Raw genomic sequence first — 17,910 nt, 5'->3', positions numbered from 1 at the left:
ACTTGAGAGTTGAGTCATAGGTTAAATTTTATATCCAGTTGGTTTCTGTTCTTTGTTCATTTCTGTTAAATGAAGTAGTCCTAATTCAGAATTACAGTTGTTGAGAATGGCAGCAAGTGACTACCATAAATTTAGGCTGAATATGCACTCAGAAATTACGGAGAAATTTTTCACTGAAGAGTATTTTCAACTCTGTCAGATACTACATTCAGTTAAAAGACTAAATGTTTCAATTTAAAAGCTGGTGCCAAATTAGTACCTAATCCATTATTTGGTTGTATTTGGTTGTGAAGGTATTGGCTTGATGTTCAGTTTTAATTTAACACTTGGATATGGTTTTCAAACATGCATAATAATTAATATATTATCAGTTTCTTTCTCCAGATACTGAAGAAAATAATCATGCATTAGGAAAGAGTAAAAATATGACAAACTGTATCACACCTTCTTAACTTTAAAAGAAACTATTATTTCAGCTCTAGAGTAATGTATTTAGGCTCTTTAAATACTGGACATATCACTTAGCTATAAGCCTTTTCAACAAGCCAAGTATTCAGTACCGTGAAGAAATAGTTTAATCTTATCTGTCATTTTGAAAGCTTAAGTAAATACTCTGACATTTTATAGCCAGCTTTGTAAGTTTCTTGTTTGTCCCCTATTGTTTTTATTCTCTATTTTTTGTGCAGCATACTGAAAAGATGCATGCATGGTCAGTTGACCATGAGAAACTTATTAAATTTTCACTATTTTCTTTACTAAATCAACATCAGAAAACATTGCTTATTCTGCTTTTTTTCCCTACATGAATAAATCACTGTATGCACAGTCTCTTTTTGCCTCCAATTGCAGAGATAAAAGTACATAGGATAATACAGTAGATGCTTATGTACCTATCACCCAGAACCAATACAATTTGATATTTTGTTATATTTACCTCAATTTTTATATTATAAAATAAATAAAACGTTTTTACTAAACTTGAAGCTCCTTTAATATGTTTTCCCAGTTCCATCCCCTTCTCTCTCAATCCCCAGAGGAAAGCAATATCACAAATCTTAAAATTTGTATAAATGGCATTACACTATACATACTGTTCTGTGCCTTTTTCTCATTCATCATTATACTTTTGAAATACACTCATTATGATAAATATATATTTTAACTAGTGGATGGTATTCTATCACATGGATATATCATCTCATTTTTCTTTCCCCTGTTGATGGACATTTAGGCTATTTTCAGTTTTTGCTATTAGTAACTGTGCTGCTCTGAATGTCTGCTCGTTGTTTTGCACATGTGTAATGGTTTCTTTAGGACAGTTATATACTCAGAAGTGGAATAGCTGGATTTAAATTATTCTAGAATTGTAAAATGGCTCTCCAAAGAGGTTTTATTAATTTATATTTCCACCAGCAGCAGGTGAGAGTTCTTTTTTCCTTATCTTTTTTTTTTTAAATATTTGATTTATTTATTTTTAGAGAGAGGGGAAGGGAAGGCAAAAGAGAGGAAGAGAAACATCAATGTGTGGTTGCTTCTCATATGCCCCCTACTGGGGACCTGGCCTGCACCTCAGGCATGTGCCCTGAATGGGAATGAAACTGGTGACCCTTTGGTTCTCAGGCTAGCACTCAGTCCACTGAGCCACACCAGCCAGGGCCCTTATCTTTTGATATCATCAGACTTCTTAAGTTTTGAGAAGTGTTAATCTTATTTTACCATTCCTTTGGGAGCTAGTGAACTTGATCACTCTCTTCTGTTCACCTTTTTCTTCCTTTGTTCTGATTCCAAAAAACCTTTTCAAGCAATTATAGCTCACAAATAATCATTAATTTACATGAAAAAATCTTTTCTCCCATAACACGTACTTTCAGTAGTAAACATAACAAAAGCTCTCTATGTACTGCACATAAGGCAAGAACCTGTTATCCTTTAAATATACCTTTGTAACAATATATACTGTTTCAAATATATATTATTTTGTGGCTTGATTACAACTGAAAAGTAAAGTATCTACCTTTGGATCTTTAAAGCTTTTTTAAAAAATTTATTTTTAGAGAGGGAAGGGAAGGAGAAAGAAAGAGAAACATCAATGTGTGGTTGCTGGGGGTCATGGCCTGCAACCCAGGCATGTACCCTGACTGGGAATTGAACCTGCAACACTTTGGTTCATAGCCCATGCTCAATCCACTGAGCTATGCCAGCCAGGGCTTACCTTTGGATCTTTAAATGTTAGGAAAGAAGGGGAAGGGCTTAGCTAAAGAACAAGTATAGGACTTCCCGCCAAGATGGAGGCGTAGGTAGACACACTGTGCCTCCTCACACAACCAAAAGGACAACAAATTTAAAAACAAAAAACAACCAGAACTGACAGAAAATCAAACTGTCTGGAAGTCTGACAACCAAGGAGTTAAAGAAGAAACATTCATACAGACCAGTAGGCGGGGCAGAGACAGGCAGAGAGGACTCGCAGTGAAGTGGTGGCTGGCACATGGCTGGCAGATCTGGCGAGGCAGTGGCTGGAGGACCAGGGCAGGCAGGGCAGCGGCTGGCAGAGCCGGCAGTCCCACATTCATGTGCAGATAAACCAGGAGGAATAATTCAAGAGCGAGACAGACTGTGCAACCCAGGGTTCCAGTGCAGGGAAATAAAACCTCAAACCTCTGAAAACACCTGTGGGGGTTGAGGCAGCAGTGGGAGAAACTCCCAGCCTCACAGGAATGTTCGTTGGAGAGACCCACAGGGCCCTAGAATGTACACAAACCCACCCACCCGGGAATCGGGACCAGAAGGGCCAAATTTGCTTGAGGGTAGCTGGGGAAGTGACTGAAAACCAGCAGAGAGAGGAGCAAGCTGCATTGTTCCCTCTCAAACCCCTCCCCTACAGACAGTGTCACAACATAGCATCATGGGTTGTCCTGCCCTGGTGAACACCTAAGGCTCCACCCCTTACTCCATACAGGCTCACTGAGAAATAATAATAATAATAATAATAATAATAATACCCAAATGTAAGAACAGATCAAAGCTCCAGAAAAAATATAACTAAGCAACAAAGAGATAACCAACCAATCAGATACACAGTTCAAAACACTGTTAATCAGGATGCTCACAGAATTGGTTGAATATGGTTGCAAATTAGAGGAAAAAATGAAGGCTATGCTAAGTGAAATAAAGGAAAATGTACAGGGAACCAATGGTGATGGGAAGGAAACCAGGACTCAAATCAATGGTGTGGACCAGAAGAAAGAAACATCCAACCAGAACAGAATGAAGAAGCAAGAATTCAAAAAAATGAGGAGAGGCTTAGAAACCTCCAGGACATCTTTAAACTTTCCAACATCCAAATCGTAGGGGTGCCAGAAGGAGAAGAGGAAGAGCAACAAATTGAAAACTTACTTGAAAACATAATGAAGGAGAACTTCACCAATCTGGCAAAGGAAATAGACTCCCAGGAAGTCCAGGAAGCTCATAGTCCCAAAGAAGGTGGACCCAAGGAGGAACACACCAAGGCACATCATAATTAAATTAACCAAGATGAAAAATAAGGAGAGAATCTTAAAATGAGACACTTAGCTACAAAGGAGTGCCCATAAGACCTTCAACTGATTTTTCAAAAGAAACCTTGCAGGCAAAAAGGGGCAGGAAAGAAGTATTCTAAGTCACGAAAGGCAAAAACCTTCATCCAAGATTGCTCTGTTCGGCACAGCTATCATTTAGAATGGAAGGGCAGATAAAATGCTTCTCAGATAAGGTCAAGTTAAAGGAGTTCATCATCACCAAGCCCTTATTATATGAAATGTTAAAGGGACTTACCTAAGAAAAAGAAGATAAAAACTGTGAACAGTAAAATGACAACAAACTCACAGTTATTAACAACCATACCTAAAACAAAAAAACAAACAGCAAACAACTAGAACAGAAACAGAATCACAGAAATGGAGATCACATGGAGGGATATCAGAGGGGGAGTGGGTGGGGAGAGAGGTGAAAAGGTACAGAAAATAAGCAGCATAAATGGTAGGTAGAAAATAGACAGGGGGAGGTTAAGAATACTATAGGAAATGTAGCAACCAAAGAACTTATATGTATGACCCATGGACATGAACTAAATGGGGGGGCGAGGATATGGGTGGGAGGGGGTACACAGACCAGAGGGGAATAAAGCGGGGGGAATGAGACAACTGTAATAGCACAATCAGTAAAATATATTTTTAAAAAAAGAACAAGTATAAATGACCCATGGACATGAACAACAGGGTGGGGGTTGACTGTGGAAGGTGGGAGGGAAGGGCAGGGCAGAGCAACAGGGGAAATTGGGACAATTATAATAGAACAACAGTAAAAGAAAGTCCTGTAAGGCTCTCTGTTCCAGAACTTCTGTTCTTTTCTTACTTCATATACATCCCCAGTTACTCCCTGTATTTTCCTCTGGGAAGCCAAGGCAGCATACAGTCTCAGTAAATGTTTCACATGGATTTCTAAAAGACAAGGGTTCTAACCTTTCTGTTCTTCGGTCTTTTGATCATTTAATTTGTTAGCTTTCCTATTTTGTGTTTTGGAGACTAATAATAGTACCTTCCTCACAGGGTAGTTGTGAGGCTCAATCCAGTGCCTGGTACATGGTAATTGCTATATACTGTAGGTTCTAAATATTATCACTGTCATCATCAATTTAGTCTTTGCTTTCTATTTTCTGAGAAATTTCCTCAACTCTATATCCATTTGTTCTCTTGAATTCTTTATTTTGGCCATCTTAATTTTTATTTCCAGGAAAGAGTTCTCTGATAGTTCCTTTAAAAAAAATTCCATTCTTATTTCATGAATGCAGTATTGTCCCTTATTGATAGTATGTTTTTGAAATTTTTTTGTTCCTTACATTGGTCCTCAGAGCTCTGTCTCCCCACCATCTCCTTCCCTACCTCTCTTCTTTTTTAAGCAAGAAAGAGAAAGGAAGGGAAGAGACAAGGGTGAATGTGGGAGGCTGGATTAAGTATAGGCCTCATAAGAACCTTCTACAGTCTCCTCAGCGAATAGACTAAACTACAAAGAGCAAAATGCAAATACATTTAATAAATCCATTTCTTTTAGCACCTATTATGTGCCATATACATTGCTTGGCACTGGAGGTAGAATAGTGAACATTACAGGCATAGTTGTTGCCCTGTAGCTATAGAGTAAAAAGCAAATAATTGGGTAAAGTTCATAAAAATAAAAAATTCAAATAAATGTATATTTGGAATTGTGAATTGTAATAAGCACTAGGAAACTGTAAAAGGGAAATGCAGTCAAAGATTGGTCCTTATAGGCAAGGGCAAAATCTGAAGGTGGATGAGCAATTAAGTGTATGTGTTGGGGGGATATTCCAAGTAGAGCACCAGCATGTGTAATGGTCATGGGGCTATAAAGAACAGTGCACTCCAAACACTGAAGGAAGAAGGTCTGGGAGATGGGTACACCAGCTCTCAGGTTGATGGCCAGTGAGGATGAGCAGGGGAATGAAGAAGACAGATTTTATAGCTGTTAAAAGCAAGGGTTCTTAGAAACAAGTTCAAATTGAGATGTGCTGTGGCAATGGTGCAGATAAAATGCAGCGGGAGTTCGGAGGAAAAACATTTGGGAGAGAATCAGGGAGGCCCCTTAGCAGAGGAACTAGGGTGCACAAAAGCTCAGGTGAATATTTCAAACTGTGTTCAGCCAGCAACACTTGATTCTGTTTGACATGAGTGCATTAAGGGGAGCAGTGGGAGGTGAAGCTGGAAAGGTAATTTGGAGTCAGAGTTTTGAGAGTTAAGCTAAGGAATTGTAACTACATTTCATAGGCATTGGAGAGCCTTGGCACATGGTAAGCACGGACTGCAGATGCAGGGATGGATTGATGCAGCAAGATGGGGGCAGTGGGACCTGGGAGGTTATGGGTAGAGCCTGAATAGGTCAGTCTAATGGGATGGAGTGGAAGAGAGGACAAGAGGAAGAACTGTTCTTGGATGCAGAGTAACTGGGACTTGAGATGCTCCAAACCCTTGAGCATGTAAAGACTACAGAGCCATTAAAAGACACTGGAAACCTAGGGAGAGGAACAGACCTAAGAGAGAAAGGAGATTCTATTTGGGGCTGTCCAGATTCACCAAAAGAGGATCACCTGGCTTCCCCAGCACCAAAGACACTGTCTGGTCGGGGGGAGCCCCCAGGGAAGGTTGTTGAGAGGGTTTATAATACAGTGTTGCTTGTTGGCAAGTTAAATACAGCAGAGAAGGTAACTCAGGATAGACCCTGGCACAGGCAAGAGGGAGGAGTCTACATTTAGGAAGTGAGAAAAGAGAAAACTAGAAATAGTATAATGTGAGTTACTGAGAGGCCTTGCTTTGGATGTGCCTTATCCCACCCTCCACCCCTCACCTGTTGGTGCTTTGATAAGCCACCATTTAATGCAGTCATTCCTTTTCCTTAAGATGTTCCTCTATTAAAATGCAGGTGTCTCTGGGAGGGTAATATGTTAAGCCTTGTCAGCTATTAATACATTATCATTATTAGATGCTTTCCAGGTGATAGCTCTCTGACAGCAGCTTCTCACAGAATAAAACAGATGAGTGTGTTTTGATTGAGGGGAGAAAGTTAAGAGAAAAGTTCAAAGGTGGGACAGGAAGTAAAATTATCATATCCTGCGATTACTGTTCTGGGTATATACTCAAAAGAATTGAAAGTGAGGATTCAAACAAATAATTTTGCACCCATGTTCCCTAGTAGCATTATTCACAATGGGCAAAAGGTAAAGCAACCCCAGCGTCCACTGAAGGATGGATGGATAAGCAAAATGTGGTGTATACACGCAATGGAATGTTACTTCACCAAAAAGGAAGGAAAATCTGACACGTTACAAATGGATGAACTTTGAAGGCATTATACTCAGCGAAATACACCTGTCACAAAAGGACAAATACTGTATGATTCCACTCCTTTGAGGTACCTAAAACAGTCAAATTCATAAAGACAGAAAGTGGAATGGTGGCATTAGGAGTGGGGAGGAGCGGGGAAGATAATCAAGAGTTAATGGTACAGAATTCCAGTTTGGGAAGTTAGAGAAAAGTCCTGGAGATAGATAGTGATGATGGGTGCGCAACAATGTGAATGTACTTAGTGCCACTGAACTGTACATTTAAAACTGGTTAAAACATTAAATTTTGTTATACATGTTCTGCCACAATTGAAAAAAAAGGTGGGGCAGGCCTGCATGCTCAGCCATGGTGGGGTCCTGGTGACAGACAGAATAGGTGCTCTAAGCCCTTGAGCAGTGGTGGCAGTGTCTAGGGGACAAGGAAGGCAGTCAGGGAGGCCCATGCTGGGCAGTCCCTCTCCCTAGGTACCTTGTTGTGGTTTCCTTCTTTGGCTTTGTTTCATTTCATTATTTCATTTTGTGCTTTGATTGGAATACTTAAAAGTAAGTTTACAAAGTATGTATCTTTGAGTTGAAATATCACATTTGTGAAATTTAAACTAATTTGTTGAGTGAAAACACATTTTTAATAATATTTTAGTATTTTTAACTTAAAAGTTACATAGGCATACTGTAATTTTCATTCTGGTTGCAGTAGCTCTTCCAGCTTAGGTCAGTGATTCCCAATCAGCAGGGCAGTTTTGCCCTTTGAAGGACATTTGGCAGATTTGGAGACATTTTTGGTTGTCAGAACTGGGGAAGGGGGAATGTAGTTATTGGCATGGAGTGGGGAGAAGCCAAGGATGCTGCTAAACATCCTAGAATATATGAACAGCCGCCTACAACAAAGAATTATCCAGCCCAAAACATCAGTATTGGTATTGTTGAGAAATTTGGGCCTTCATTGACTCCAACTTTTGAGCTTTTGTGTAAATTGCTTCAAATTAGTTTTTCAAGCTGTAGCATATAAATTATAGGTAAACTTGACTTTAAATTTTGAAAATTTTCCAAATGCGCATGGTCAGTGGATTCCCTTTTATGGCCATTGGCTTGAATTACCCATATTACAGAATGTTTATACACTCTTTTATCTTTCTTGTTTATATATTATGTGTTGGATATTTCCTTATATGTCATTTATCATTTAACTGTTTCTTTGTTATAAGGAAGAAATATCTTATTCTTTCTAAAGATACTCACTTTTGAAACTCAAAGGTTTTTAATACCACTTCTCCAAGGTTTCACTTATCATAATTGTGAAATGTCATTGTAAGATTCCATATTTACTTAAAATTATATTCATTGTGTTTGTAATTGCCATGTTTAAGATGGCTTTTAAAATCCAGTCTAGTTTGTGAATGTGTTGCTCCTCTGGCCCCTTGCTACCAAGGAGCTGCATTTTTGCTGTCTATGCCACTTTTAATATTTATTTTAATTTTCTTTTCTGATTTTTAAAAATTTAACTGTAATTCCCAGAAGAGCCTGTTATAGGTGGAGAAAGCTTTTTGTTTTTGTTGCTTTTTTTCATTATTGCTATCACTTCTTTTCAAAATAGTTGTTTATCTTTGCATCAGTGAGTTATGAAGCCAAGTCTCTATTTAGCTTTTCTTTTTTTTAATTTATTTTTTAAAAGATTTTATTTATTTATTTTTAGAGAGGGGGGAAGGGAGGAGGAAAGAAGGGGAGAGAACCATCAGTGTGTGGTTGCCTCTCATGCACCCCCTACTGGGGACCTGGCCTGCAACCCAGGCATGTGCCCTGACTGGGAATCAAACCAGCAACCCTTTGGTTCTCAGGCCGAAACTCAATCCACTGAGCCATACCAGCCAGGGCTGTATATCTTTTTTGATGAGGTGTCTGTTTATGACTTTTGCTCATTTTTTAATTGCATTTATTGTTGAATCTTGAGTTCTTTGTATATCTTGGATGACAGTCTTTTATCAGATATCTCTTTTGCAAATACTTTCTTCCAGCTTATGGCTTGTCTTCTCATTCTATTGAAGAGGTGATTCTTTTGTTATAAAACAATTTCTTATTTGACACACCTGCTTTCTTCCTATGGAACATAGAAAATACATTTTAGTCCTGTGTTTTATTTATCTCTATATATGGACCTTTTTTGTTTTGAGTTTCTAGTATACAACATACATTTATTTTGGCCTTTTAAAAATCCATTTCTGAAGAGATCCAAGATGATGAAGGCATAAGAGGACGCTGAATTCACCCTCTCCCACAAGCACACTGAAATATACATCTGTATAAAGAGCAGTTACTCCTGAGAGAACACCAAGTGCTCAGTGAACAGCTTCTGAACAACAAATGAGAGAAAGACAGAATAGAGGAAACTGCAGGAACGCTCTGGAACCTTCAAGAACTCTCTGGGATTGGAGATGCTGGTGAGCATCATTGTTTACATCTCTCCACCTTGATAGGTTGGGCGGGAGCTATATCTGGGTGCTTTTGTTTACCTGCAAGATGGCCATAGCATGTTGCCAACCACACTACCTACATCCCATTTCACCTATGGACAAAAGGAGCAAGCAGCATAAACAGGGTGTCACCACATGCACCTGGCCTCCAAACACCCAGCTCCAACCACCCTGCCAATGAAACACAGCACACATGGCCTACACAGAGGTTGTTTCTACACAAGATCGCTTTCTGTACGACCAACAAGAGAGAGACCATATAGAGAAGGCTGGGGAACTGCAGAAGCTCTCTGAGAACTGCTGAAATTCTCAAAGTTTAGAGGTACCAGTTCATGGTGCCATTATATACACTCTTCTCCACCTTGATAGAGTGGGTAGGAGCTCAACTCAAGTGCCCTGGCCTCCATGTAAGGCTGCTACAGCATGTTCCTGAACACATTGCTCAAGTCCAATTTGGCACCTCATAAAGGAAGCAGGCAGAACCAGTGCCATTACTACAGACTCCTGGCCTCCTTGCCTGGAGCCACTACAGCTTGGTAGGTCAGTACCGTGGACATTATAGGTATCCACTCAGTTCCAGCCTGTCGGCCACAACCACCTGGTACATACAGCTTACACAAAGTTCACATGTATGCAGTGCCATTTTTTCAAAACTTGGAGAGAAAGCAGTTTTGTCTAATTCATATAAACAAGCAAAGAAAGTCAAATAAAATGAAAGAACAGAAAAATGTATATCAGAGGAACAAAAAAATCCCTAAAAATATCTCTCATGAAATGGAGATAAGTTATTTGCCTGATAAGGAATTTAAGTCACAAGGATGCTCACCAATAGGATCACTTAGGGAGAACTTCAGCAAAGAGGAAGTATAATAAAGAACCAAGCAGAGATGAAGAATATGGTAACTTAAATGAAAAAATATATTAAAGGAATCAACAGCAGATTAGCTAATAGAGAAGAATGGATCTGCCACCTGGAAGACAGACTAATGGAAATCAACCAATGAGAGCAGCCAAAAGAAAAACAATTTTTAAAAATGAAATAATATAAAGGACCCCTGGAACAACAATTTGCACATGAACAATTGCATTATAGGAATCCCATACAGGAAAGAGAGAAGGGAAGGGAAACCTTATTTGAAGAAATGTTGTCTGAAAATTTTCCTAATCTGGGAAAGAAAACATTCAGGTCTAGGAAACAGAGAGTTTCAAACAAAATTAGCCTAAGACACTCACACCAAGACATACTGTAATTAAAAATGGCAAAAGTTGAAGGGAAACAAACAGTTTTGAAGTCAGTAAGAGGAAAGTGAGTTACATATAAAGGAAACCGCATATGGATATCAGCCCATTTGTCAGCAACACATTACAAGCCAAAAAAGGAGTGGAATTGGCATATTTAAAGTGCTAGAAGAAGACAACCTAGAATAGTTTACCCTATAAGGTTATCATTCAGAGTTATAGAAAGAGAATGTTTCCCAGACAAGCAAAAACTAAAGAGGTTTGGTACCATTAAACCAGCTTTACAAGAAGTGTCAAAGGGTCTTCTTTAAAGTAGAAAAGGAAAGGCATATCTAAAAATAAGAAAGTATGAGAAACAAAAAAAAAGTCACAGGTAAAGCCAAATAAGTACAGCAAATTAGACATTTAAAAAGCTATTATGAAGGTCAAAAGATAAAAGTACCAAAATCAACTGAAACTACAGTAAATACTTGGGAGATGCACAAAACAAAAAGATCTAAAATTGGACATCAAAAACAAAGTGTGTGGGGGGGGAGTAAAAATATAGTCTGTTTAGAATATATTCAAACTTCATCGCCTATCAGCTTAAAATAGACTGCTATAGATATAGAATGATGTACATAAACCTCATGGTAACCACAAACCAAAAACCTACAAAAGATTCACAAAACTAAAGAGAAAGGAACAAAAAAACCCCACTAAAAAAAACCCAGCAAACCACAAGGGACGAGATCAAGAGAAGAAAGGAACAGAGGAGAACTACAAAAAATAAACAGAAAACAGCAAAATAGCAATAAGTACATATTTATCAATAATTAATTAAATGTAAATGGACTAAATCCTCCAGTACAAAGACAAGGTGATTGAATGGGGTTAAAAAACATGATTCATCTATATGTTGCTTACAAGACACCCACATCAAATTGCAAGACCAGGACTTCTGGTCAAGATGGTGGTATAGGCAAACATGGTAAATACTTGCATCCTCCCATAACCATATCAAAATTACAACTACAGAACAACCATCATTCAGAACCACCTGAAATCTAGCTGAATAGAAGTTCTACAACTAGGGAATTAAAGAAGACACATCAAGACTGGTAGGAGGGGCAGAGACATGGAACAGGCTGATCTCACACCCACATGTGATGGATAAAAGTCAGGAGGGATATCTCAGCTGTGGAGATCCCCTTGAGGAGCAAAGGGTACCAGCTCCACACCAGGCGCCCAAGCCCAGGGTTTCAGTGTTGGGAAGAGAAGTCCCTATAACTTTTGGTTGTAAGAAACAGTTGAGTATTGAGGCTGAGTGAGACAGAGGGCTTCTGGTGTCTCAGGCAGTTCCTCTTAAAGGGACCTGCACACAAAGACTTACTCTGAGTTACTCTGAGCTCCAGTGCTAGGATAGCAGCTCTAAAGGCACCAGGACATATGTCAGAACAGAAATGTCTGGCATCAGTGTGAGAGATTGGGGGGTGAGGGGTCTGCTTTCTTCTAGACAGAAGTGCTGGCAGAGGCTTTTATTCCTTCAATAAGACCTCCCTCCACAGAGCCCACAGGTAGGCGCCATATGAGTCTCCAGCAACCTGGCTATCACTGTTAGATCCACCTTGGTAATTCCATGAGACCCCAACCCACCAAACTTGTGGGCCCACCTGTGCTATTTCCAGGGCCTTTTCCATATGAATGGCCTGTCTTGCCTCATGCTTCATACTTTCCTAAAATCTCTCAAGCAGCATCTGGCTCCAGCTTCACTGTACTTCCAAGCAGCCCCAGGCCTTACATAAGTAGCAGCCAGCCATGGTTTACATCTTGGTCTCTACTGGAACCTTCCAAGCCCATATGAATAGGTGGCAGCTGCAGATTGCTTTGTAGCTCAAGCCAGATGCCCCTGGGAAGAACACACACAGTGGCTGATCTTGGCCTACGCCTCCCAGGAGTCCCCAGAGCCAGCTATAGACCACACTGAAACATTACCCAATCACCTCCACAGCAACACAATTAAGGGGCAGACTCAGCAGGCACTAGAGCCCCACTGAAGTGAGGCATGCCCCCACACAGCTGATCTTTCATGGTGGAGGGTGGTCACAGCCAGTCCTTGCAGAGAATTGCCCTGAGGGTAAACCGCTCCCAGTGAGATGCCAGCAACAGCCAAGGCTCAGCTACAACAGGATGCTGTACACAGCCGACATTGGGGGTAGGAGGTGTGCAACTGGATTGGGTGATCAGGATAGCTGTGCCACTGGACCCTACAGTATGACACTTACTACATTAGGCCACTCCACCAAGCCCAGGAAAGAGCAGCTCTGACTAATACATAGAAACATGAAGAGACAAACACATCCCAAATGAAAAAAACAGAACAAAACACCCAGAAAAGAACCAAACAACATGGAGACAAGGAATCTACTATAATACTGGTTATAAGGATGCTCAATGAATTTAGGGGAAGAATAGATGATCTTAGCGAGAGCTTCAACAACATAAAAAGGACATGGATATAATAAAAAGAAAACCAATCAGAAATGAAGAATACACTAATTGAAATGAAGAGTAATTTACAGAGAATCAACAGTAGAGTAGATGAAGCCAAGAATCAAATCAGCAATTTGGAAAATAAGCAAAAAAACACTCTTATCATAACTGCAAAAATTTAAAAAAAATGAAGATAGCGTAAGGAGCCTCTGGGACAGCTTTAAGCATACCAACATTTGCATTATGGGGGTACCAGAAGAAGAGGGACAGCAAGAAATTGAAAGCCTGTTTGAAAAAATAATGACAAAACTTTCCTGACCTGGTTAAGAAAATAGACATACAAGTTCAGGAAGTGCAGAGAGTTCCAAACAAGATGAACCCAAAGAGGCCCATACCAAGACACGTCATAATTAAAATGCCAAAGGTTAAATGCAAAGAGAGAACCTTAAAAGTATCAAGAGAAAAACAATTAGTTATCTACAAGGGAGTTCCCATAAGATTGTTAGCTGATTTCTCAAAAGAAACTTTGCAGATTAGAAGGGATTGCCAAGAAATATTCAAAGTAATAAAAAGCAGGACCTACAACCAAGATTACCCTACCCAGCAGATCTATCATTTAGAACCAAAGGACACGAAAAGATCTTCCCAGACCAGAAAAAGCTAAAGGAGTTCATCACCACCAAACCAGTATTATGTGAAGTGTTAAAGGGTCTTTTTTAAGAAGAAGAAGAAGGGAAAAAAGATAAAAAATATGAACAATAAAATGCCAGCAAATACACATCAACAAATGAATCTTAAAAAGCCCCAAGTAAATGAAGAAGCAGAACAGACACAGACTCATAGATACAGAGAACATTTTGATGCTTGCCAGATGGGAGGGGGATTGAGGGATGAGGAAAAAGGTGAAGAGATTAAGAAGTACAAATTGGTTGTTACAGATTAGTCATAGGGATGTAAAGTACAGTGTAAGGAATATAGTCAGTAGTATTCTAAATATTATGTATGGTGTCAGATGGTACTAGATTTATCAGGGTCATCACTTAGTAAGTTATATGTCTAATCACTAAGGTGTACACCTGAAACTACTAAAATATTGTATGTCAACTATAATTGAAAAACAAAAAGTTATTTAAATTTTTAAAAATTGCAAGACCAATAAAATGACTGCAAGTGAGGGAATAGAAAAAGATGCATGCAAGTAATAACACAAGGAAAGCTGGAGTAGCAATACTAGTATTAGACAAAATAGAATTTGAAACAAAGAATGTGAAAAAAAGACAAAAGGACATTACATAATTATAAAGGGGTGAGTCTAAGAGGAGGATATAAATCGTAAATATTTACACATCCAACGTAGGAGGACCTAAGTGTATAAGGCATATATTAATAGACATAAAGGGAGGAAAATTAATAATAATAAAATAATAGCAAGGGATTTTAATACCCAACTTACATCAATGAATAGGAAAAAGAGTAAGGAAATAATGACCTTAAATGTTACTCTATACCCTATTGGTTTAATGGACATTTATATAACATGTCATTCAAAACCTGCATAATATGCCTTGGCTGGTATAGCTCAGTGGATTGAATGTGGGCCTACAAACCAAAGGATCACCAGTTCAATTCCCAGTTAGGGCACATGCTGGGTTGTGGGCCAGGTCCCCAGTGGGGGGCACATGAGAAGCAACCACACATTGATATTCCTCTCTTTCTCTCTCTCCCTCCTTTCCCCTTTCTAAAAATAAATAAATAAAATATTTGGGAAAAAACCCTGCATAATACACATTTTTTCATGTGCACATGGAATATTTCCCATGATAGATAATATATCAGGTCAGCAAAAATATCCTTAATAAATTCAAGAAGACTAAAATCATATGAAGCATATTTTCTGACTACAATGGCATGAAACTAAAAATGTAGTACAGGAAGAAAACTGGGAAAAGACACACAGAAACTAAACAACCATTGCTACTCAACAACCATTTAAAGAGAATATCAAACAGAAAATCAAAAACTACCTTGAGACAAATGAAAGTGGAAATACAACTTTTCAAATTTTATGGCATACCGTAAAAACAGATCTAAGAGGGAAGTTCATAGCTATGCAGGCCTATGGCAAGAAACAGGAAAATTCCCAAATAATCTAATGTTACACCTAGGGAACTAGAAAAATAAGAACAAACAACCCCAAAGTAAGTAGGCAGAAGAAAATAATTAAGATCGGAGTAGAAGTAAAAGAAAAAAATTGAAAAATAATAGATTGGTGGAGCTAAGAGTTTGTTCTTTGAAAAGGTAAGCAAAATTGACAAACCTTTAGATATATTCATCAAGAAAAGGAGCTCAAATAAATAAAATCATAAATGAAAGAAAAGTTCCAGCCAACACCACAGATATGCAAAGAATTATTAAAGAATACTACAATTAGCCCTGGCTGGTATGGCTCAGTGGATCGAGTGCCAGCCTGCAGACTGAAAGGTTGCTGGTTCCATTCCCAGTCAGGGCTAGCCATGCCTGACTTGTGGGCCAGGTCCCTAGTTGGGAGCATGAGAGAGGCAGCTGATCGCTGTTTCTCTCCCTCTTTCCTGCCTTTCTTCTCTCTCTAAAAATAAGTAAATAAAGTCTTCAAAAAATCTATTTAAAAAAGAATACTGCAAACAATTATGCCAACAAATTCAACAGTCTAGAAGAAATGGATAAATTTCTAGAAGCTTATAACTTCCATGACTGATTCTGAAAGAAACAATGTATCTAAGCATCATGATTACTAGTAATAAAATTAAAGTAGTAATTGTAAAACTCGCAACACATAAAAGGACCAGACTGTTTCACAGGTGAATAAAGAAGAATTATTACCTCTCCTTCAAAACAATTGAACAAGGAATGCTTCCAAACTTTTCTATGATGCAAGCATTACCCTGATACCAAAGTCAGACAGGCATTTCAAAAGAAGAAAAATTCAGGTCAATATGCTTGATGAACATAGATGTAAAAATTCTCAACAAAATATTAGCAAACTGGATTCACCAATACATTAAAAGAATTGTATGCCAAGATCAAGTGAAATTTATCCTAGAGATTCGAGGGGTGTTGAACATCCATAAATCAATTAATGTGATACATTAAGTCAACAAAATTAAGGATAAAAATCATATGATCATCTGTATAGATGGAGAAAAAGCACTTGATAAAATGTAATGTTTTTAATGATAAAAACTCAATAAAGTAGATATAGAAGGAACATACTTCAACATAATAAAGGCTATATGTGGTAAACCCACAGTTAATATCATATTCAATGGTGAAAACCTGAAAGCTTTTTTCCTAAGATCAGGAAAAAGATCAGGAAAAGGTTGCCCAGTACCAGCTCTTCTATTCAGCACAGTACTGGAAGTGCAAGGCACAGCAGTCAGGAAAAAACAGAGAGGGGGTGGGGGGGTAGCGCGAGCACACATGAAGATGGGAATGGAAGAAGTAAAACTCTTATTTGCAGATTACCTGATACTGTATATAGAAAACCCTGAAGACTCCACCAAAAATCTGTTAGAGTCCAGGCTGTTAGAGGCCCTGGCCTGGTAGCTCAGTTGATTGGAACATTGTCCCAATATACCAAGGTTGCAGGTTCAATCCTTGGTCAGGGCACCTGCAAGAAGCAACCAAGAAATACACAACTAGGTGGAATAACAAACTGATGTCTGTCTGTCTGTCTGTCTCTGTCTCTGTCTTTCTGTCTCTCTCCCTCTCCCTTTCTCTCCCCTTCCCCCTCCTCTGCCTCTAAAAATCAATAAATAAAATTTTGTTTGAACTATAAGAACTAATAAATGAATTCAGTAAAGTTGCAGAATACAAAATGAATATGCAGCACTCTATCACATTTTTATAGACAAACAACAAACAGGAGGAGAAATTAAGAAAATAATCTCACAATTGCATTAAAATATACCTAGGAATAAATTTAACCAAAGAGGTAAAAGACCTTTACTCTGAAAACTATAAGACATTAAAGAAAGAAATTGAAGAGGGTACAAATAAATGGAAAGATACACAATGCTCATGGATTGGAAGGATTAATATTGATAAAATTCCCTTACTAACTGAAGCAACATACAGATTCAGTGCAATCCCTAATAGAATACCAGTGCCATTCTTCTCAGAACTAGAACAACTAATCCTAAAATTTATATGGACCCACAAAGTACCTCGAACAGGTGAAAACATTTTGAAAAAGAACAAAGTAGGAGATACTACATTCCCTGATTTCAAACTAAAAAAAGCTATAATAATCAAAACAGTATGGTACTGGCATAAAAATAGATCTATAGATGAGTGCAATAAAGAGTAGATGGGTGCAGTGTGTGGAATAGAGAGCTCAGAAGTAAATCCAGGCTTACAGTCAATCTACGACAAAGGAGGCAAGGATATACAGTGGGGTAAAGACAGTCTGTTTTATTAGTGGTGTTAGACAGATACATGCAAAATATGAAATTGGACCATTTTTGTAAACCATACTAATATTAAACCCAAAATGGGTTAAAGACTTAATTGCAAGACCTAACACTCCTAGAAGAGAATGTGGGAAGTTAAAATCTCTGACATCAGTCTTAGCAATATCTTTTACATCTCTTTGGGCAAGGGCAAGAAAAGAAAAAATAAACAAATGGGACTACATCAAACTAAAAAGTCTTTGCACAGCAAAGGAAACCATCAAAAAAATGAAAAGACAGCCACCCGAATGGGAAAAGATATTCGCAAATGATTCATCCAGTAAGGGTTTAATATCCAATATAGGGAACTGATACAACTTAACACCAAGAAAACAGTCCAATTAAAAAAATG

At 38.4% G+C, this 17,910-nt stretch overlaps 1 protein-coding gene across 3 annotated transcripts in view; it reads left to right on the top strand.

Moving 5' to 3' along the window:
- Window positions 1–17,910, top strand: part of LOC114500563 (charged multivesicular body protein 3) — a 101,312-nt gene that overhangs the window by 69,860 nt on the left and 13,542 nt on the right. The gene's annotated exons all lie outside the window — the stretch shown is intronic.

This window comes from Phyllostomus discolor, chromosome 6 (genome assembly GCF_004126475.2).
Source record: "Phyllostomus discolor isolate MPI-MPIP mPhyDis1 chromosome 6, mPhyDis1.pri.v3, whole genome shotgun sequence".
NCBI lineage: Eukaryota > Metazoa > Chordata > Mammalia > Chiroptera > Phyllostomidae > Phyllostomus > Phyllostomus discolor.
Note: the sequence above shows the minus strand (reverse complement) of the source record. Positions and strands in the feature narration are given on the sequence as shown.